The sequence below is a fragment of the Papaver somniferum genome, chromosome 5 (assembly GCF_003573695.1).
Source record: "Papaver somniferum cultivar HN1 chromosome 5, ASM357369v1, whole genome shotgun sequence".
Classification (NCBI taxonomy): domain Eukaryota; kingdom Viridiplantae; phylum Streptophyta; class Magnoliopsida; order Ranunculales; family Papaveraceae; genus Papaver; species Papaver somniferum.
In genome coordinates this window covers 189,159,309-189,166,141 of record NC_039362.1, presented here as the reverse complement: position 1 = coordinate 189,166,141, position 6,833 = coordinate 189,159,309, and the positions used below count along the sequence as shown (strand labels likewise).

General features: G+C 35.1%; 1 long non-coding RNA gene across 1 annotated transcript; it reads right to left on the bottom strand.

The window, feature by feature from the left end:
* Positions 1-3,998: 3,998 nt before the first annotated feature.
* LOC113284021 lies at positions 3,999-5,591 on the bottom strand. Its single transcript, XR_003327876.1, has 3 exons — positions 5,069-5,591; positions 4,599-4,836; positions 3,999-4,299 (listed from the first exon to the last, which is right to left on the bottom strand). It is a non-coding gene; the product is annotated as an uncharacterized LOC113284021 (long non-coding RNA).
* Between the last annotated feature and the right edge of the window lie 1,242 nt (positions 5,592-6,833).

Here is a 6,833-nt window from a genome sequence, read left to right as displayed (position 1 = left end):
AATCAAAAGGAAGATGGTGTGTATATTTATTAACTACATCAGTGTCAACCATGGTTTTGAGAAGGCAAATAGAACTTGGTTTAAACTTTCTAAACATGCTCAAGATATGCAACCATTTTTTATCCGAACTGCAACCAGTCATGTTCCAACATATTAACTTCATACTTATGAAGAAAATAAAACGAATAAAAACTCGAGAATAAACAGATAAATTAACAAGCAGGGATAAAAAATTAACAACCGAAAAAGATATAAGGACTTACTAGGTCATGAGCACCGGAGGGTTCTGCTTCCATATGGTCAGTTTCCATCATCATGAGATCAACCTCCCTTTCAAATTCTTCAACTGTAAGTTCAGGTTCCGGAGGCAACATAGCTAGAGGCATAGGCTCTAGGATCAAAGCTTCAAAGGGTATTTCATACTGTCCAACATTTGGTTCAAAACCGTTGTTCAAACTTGAGAGCATAAGAGTTTCTGAGATACAATTCATTTCAGTTGTTGAACTAAAACTGAAACTAGATGAAGTGAAAACAACCTGAGCAAAAGACGACGAAGAGGTTGACCAGAGCGTATTTTCCTCTTCAGACCCTTGACCCACTGAACATCCAGAGCTACCCGAGTTGAATACTATGTCTGTAGGGGACAGAAAGGAGGCACTGAAGAAATTGGAGGCCAATGAGAAGTAGGGATCATGGTGAAGGATGAGGTCACAACACTATTTTCCTGAACTACAGATTTAAAAGAAGTCCTAGTTCTTTTCCTTTCATATCATGCATAGGTCTATCGGAATCAAAAGTGATATTGTTAAATGACTTATTAAAACCAACAGAGTTTCTAGAAGAATTAGGGCGCCCCACTGGATTAGATTCATTTGTAACCGTCTCTCTAATAGTAAGAGGATCTAACTTTGGCAAAGCAGATGAATAAACAGGAGATAAAAAGGATGAACCCGAGTTTTAATAGTTGCAGAAGGCTGAAGGCTGACTGAAAAAGCCGAAGGCTTAGATTAATCGAGGGGATCAGCAACAGAGGCAGTCTGAGCAGATTCCTTGGAATTCCTCGACTTCGAGCTTTCACCAATAGTTGAGCTTGTCTGAAAGTTGATAACAGCTACATGAGATGCTCTCGGAGTGGGAGCAGGCAAAGCCCTGACAAAAATCCTTCTTTGAATTTCCTTGCACTTTTCATCATTATGATACAGAACGAAACATTTTTTGCCAACTCCTCGCTTTGAGACATTATGGCTCTTGGGGCGACCCCGGTAACAAATAAGGAATCCATACAAACTTGATCCCTAAAAGGAAGCATAGGGTAGAAGGTAGTCATATAATATGCTCTATTACTGGTGTTAATAACTACTTTTCTAGCCAATGGAGTTTTCAAAGGGACCATGAGCTTGGCTTCATATGAACTCCCAGCTGGAGATTCAGCAGTGACGAAATTACCAATTTGATCCAAAACTTCCCTAACTCTTCCACTATTAACCAATTCAGAGTGAATGTTGATCTCTACAGGCATTGATGTGGTCTCCCAAACCAAATCAAATATAGACTCTACATCACCTAATGGCTGGACTGCAAACAGTTGACCAAAGAGCAGGGTTGTTCTTGCAGCATAAGCATTCTCCATGTCTTTCTTAGTCTTGAACATAAAAACAAACAAATTTTGGATTCCATTACCCTGAATATAAGGCTTTGCTGGTTTAAAATCTGGGGAGTTGATAACCCAGATTCTATTAAGGTTATGTTTGACAGAAGTCTTATGATAACTCCTACTATCATCACAAAGTAGAGCTGCAAACCTAAAAGGAAATTCTTCAACATCCTCATCAAGGTCAAGAACCCTGACTTGAGCAGATGGAATTTCCATTATCTGAGCTAACTAAAAGGTTTTGAGTATTGAGTTACAATGTGAAAGGTATTGGAAACTAAGAGATTTGGATGAGGAGAATGGGACACACAATGAAGAAAATTTATACTAGCAATGAGGAATCTAAAATAAATATTCATGCAGGCATGATTTAGACAACTCAATAAATTAGGAGAGACAATTAAGATATTGAAGAGATCATTCCCACTGAACTTAGACATCAATCACAAAAGATTAACTAGACAATGAAGTAAATGAGAAGCATGCTTACTGAGATGAATTGACAACACTATTTTTAAGAAAAGACAATTAATGGCAGAGGCTATGCAGAACAAAAAATACTTATTCCATCTTCACATAGAATCACAAAGACAGTTGAGTTTTATGAAGCCTACTTGCCAAATGTAAAAAATCTTCTGATAGAGCCTCCCTTCATTAATTAAGCCTTAAGAATACTTGAGTAAACCTATCCACTTTAGAATATAAAATCCCATAAGATTCCATTTAAAAAATTAACACTACTTTTGATGTAATTTAAAATGTAATTAACACAGATAAGTAATTGAGAGAGATAAACCATTGCCCTCAAGAAACCTTCTTGCAATAATAATCATAATGTGTATAAAAAGCTCCACCTATTGAGATCATTCCCAAAATATTCTTAAACACCCAAAGAAAACCTTTAACTAATAGAAGTATTATTTTCTTAATCAAATCCCTACTGAAGTAGGATCTCACATAACCCAGAGTGACTTATCTTATTGACATAAGCTTAAACAGTTCAGCCATTCCTTGAAGTAGACCTTATTGAAAATATATCGAGAAGAAGAACTAAGCATCATACCCTATTTTAAAAGTAGACCCATCTTCTCAACCTTTGAAACTTTTTATGAATCCTTTGATTTTCGAATCTCATGACTGATGTTCTGAAACTCTATGGTTTCCCCTCCATTAGCTCATGACCTAGACTGGAACCACAGCAAAGATAAAAAGTCATAAAGAAAACTCAGTTAGAAAAACTTAGTGCTAAATCGAGAATCTATTCAGAAAGATAATGAATTTGCAAAAGACATTTGAAATATTTTACACTTAAGAAATCAGATTCAGAAAAAAGGAAAAATTAGGGCAAAACTGAAACAAATTGATCTGGAAAAACCATCAATCAAAAATAATGAAAAGTATGCGGAAACAGATAAAATCTACTAACAAACACGAAATTAATATTGATTTGCAGTGATAAAGATTGAATCGAAACAGGAGAAGAACAGAAATTTTTGTTTGACTAAGTCAGCATCGCACGACCAATCGCATGATTTTTCTCCTCTTAATAAATTGAAAATATTATGTCAATGTAATTATAAGGCAACATTATGCACCCAGATGCAACTTGACCAAAATTTATTTCCTATAAAAATATGCATTATGCACCCAAGTGCAACTTGGCCAAAATTTATATCATATAAAAATATGTATTATGCACCCAGGTGCAAGCTGTGTAAAATATTTTTGATATAAGAACCAAGAAAATATACATTATGCACTCGGGGTGCAACTAGCCAAAACCTATTTCCCATCAGAATTGTACATTATGCATTCAGGTGCATCTATGTATTTGGGGGATGTTAGAATACGGGCATTCAACTCAAAACCAATTGGCAATGAGTGGAGAGGCCCTAAGGATTATAAACCACATGATCTTAGATTTCCCAGACAATGTGGGACTAATAATCTCAACACGTCCCCTCACGTGTAGCCTTGTTGGGTCTAACACGTGGACAATAAATCGGGTGACGTGGAGTAAGGCACGGTCAAATAACTCGTCGCAAATATCCTGCTCTGATACCATGTCAAAAAACGGGCATCCAACTCAAAATCAATTGGCAATGAATGGAGAGGCCCTAAGAATTATAAACCACAGGATCTTAGATTGCCCAGACAATGTGGGACTAATAATCTCAACGGGGGATAAATCTAGGTTTATCCTAGTAATTCTTGCAATATATTGTACACTACCAAAATTATTATTTCATGATCTGGAACAATAAATTCAACACCATTACCATCACATTCACTATCAAAGCATTAACTGAAAACAAGTAATAAAGAAGAAAAATAAGGACAACACAAATTTCGAAAAAATATATATTATGCGCTCGGATGCATCTGGGCCCAAACCTATTCTTTTTGTCAGAATATACATTATGCACACCGGTGCATCTTGCGTTGAAATAAAGAATACTTTATCAACTATTGGTCTGGCAACAAGAATGCTTTATCAACTTCATAATATTAAAACATCATAAGACACACACAAATGACAATTATGCTTCCAAATCGTAATACTGCAGTGGAAGTAGTTGATTCCAACAATGAGAATCACAAGGTTCTTCCTTCGTTTATGATTCGGGAAATGGAACCTGGAAGGGAACCTACAAGACAATTACAAACACAAACAAAGAAATTAATAACCAGCTACTTCATTAGATTATTCAAATTATTTATGTTCTTATTATCTTCACAGCCAAATTAATATGAATTCTGTTTCCATTTCCGCCGCCAACATTGCCTCTGACATCAAGGTTCAACAAAATCTCTTTAATCCCACCACTGCTGATAAGTGTTTCACTTTCTCTCTTTCAATTTATGACTTTGAGCTTAATTTTAAGCCTGAACAAATTGGAGTGATATGTGTTTAGTGTATTACTATCATCAAGTCCTATTAACATACCTGGTTGACATCTCTGTAGTGAACCAGGACAATATGCCTGCAAACGTAAGTCAAGCTATCAATTTTTTTAGCAAAAATTATATAATGCAGAAACAAAATGAACCCATTTACTAGAAACAGAATGAACCCATCCAATAGCTCCGCCAGTTGATAGTCATTGAAGTATTGAACACAAATCTCTTATCACCACTACCGCTACTATTTTTCGTCCTCCAGATTCAACTTCCTCCAACACCATCTATCAAAATGTACATCGAAATCAAAATTCCTTCACGAACATTACAAATTCAACACAAAACAAAACTTAATAACTGAAAATAGTTCATGGGTGTTTGTTCATTCATGAGATTAAGTTATATATTGACATTTCTATGCAAAATCCCCAAACGTTAACAAAAACAGAGTACCCAAAACCTAATAATAAAAAAATCAGTCAATTGAACAATTTCAGAAGCCAAATCTTCTCATACCTCGAATTAAACTAAAACCCAAGCTTACACATCCTTTTTTAGATTCTTATCATCACCAGGTTCATTAATTTATTCATCAGCAACCCTAGCTTCCATTTCTGATCTTGAAACTCCACCAAATTGCGACGAATTCGAGACTTATCATTCTTTGTGTTGCTGAAATCCCGGTTCATCAATCAACAGATCTGTGCTTCTTGCCTATGTTAACTCATCCTTACCAAACTGAATAAGAAGAGGAGGTTGTTTCAATCAAAAGAAGAAAATAAAAAGGAAGAAGACGAAGAGGTTGTCTTCGTCGGGTGATAAAAGAGGATAAGGGTATTTTAGTAAGTGGATATAAAAAACAATTATAAAGTTTGGGTGAAATAACCATGAAGGATATTAAAACCAGATAATTTGTTCAAATAACCATATTTTGCTCGTCTTATATACCAAAAAATTCAAAACTAGGGCCTATTTAAACAAAAAATTGTATAGGTTAGCTAATAATTTTTATAACATGGAACCAGTACTCTTCTTCTCAATTTTGTCAAGAAAAACACTTATCATTTGGACTATCTTTAAACATGGATTCATTGGTGCAGAACTTTGTTTACTTGTATGCCGAACTTATCAACACATTATACTAACATGTGCATTTATCAAACAAGGAGGTATCTATCCAAATCCAATACAAAATATCCACAAGGCTATTCCAATAATATATTCTCTTCATTTCAGGAAAAAAGATACCATCACCCTTTATCGATAAAAAAAAAAAACTTAAATAAGATTTTCTTCTCAAGAAACTTAATCACACAAGAGTATCACTAATTCCCAAGAGTAATACTGCCACAAGCATGAGGATTACAAACCTATTGCTCTGTGTAATACAGTATACAAGCTAATCTCCAAGATTATTTCTCTACGTCTCAAAAAGCTGCTACATTTCACCAATGCAACCAGCTTACGTGCCAGGTAGATTAATTTCAGAAAATATTTGCATGGTCCAAAAATTAGTCAAAGCAATGAAGAAAAAAGGTGGTAGAACAGGACATCTAGCTCTAAAAATGGATATGTCGAAAGCATTTGACAGATTAGAATGAGTTTTTATTATGAATATTCTTAGAAAGTTTGGATTCTGCAAGAAGGTTTATCATCTCATTATATAGTGCATCAACACCACACAGATAGAGATTATGGTCCATGGATCTCCTACAAAACCTTAGAAGACTACAAGGGGCATAAGGCAAGAGGACCCCTTATCCCTTTACCTAGTTATTATGAAAATGGAATCATTCTCAAGGAAACTAAACCACTGTGAAATCTCAAATCAATTAACTGGTATGAAAACCTCAAGGTCAGCACCAAAGATAAATTATCTTTTATTCGCAGATGATTGTCTTCTCTTCTGCAAGGAAAATTTGATTCAAACTCATAAGATGTTGGAAGTGATAAAAGACTTTAGTGATTGTTCCGGACAGTTAATCAACTTTCACAAATCTGATGTGTATTTTAGTAAAAATGTGAATCCTACAGACTGCCAAAATATTTCAGGCTTTTTGCAAGTCATAGAAATGGAGATTAAAGACGAAAAGTATCTTGGTTTCCCAATATTTGTGGGAAGAAATAAGAAAATTCCCTTTTCATGTCTTGCTGATAAGATGGAAACCAGGCTCACAAGATGGAGGTGCATCAACATGTCAGAAGATGGTAGAACATTTATGGTAAGGAATGTCACTAGTGTTATTCCCCTTCATCACATGATCAATTTTAAGCTTCCTGA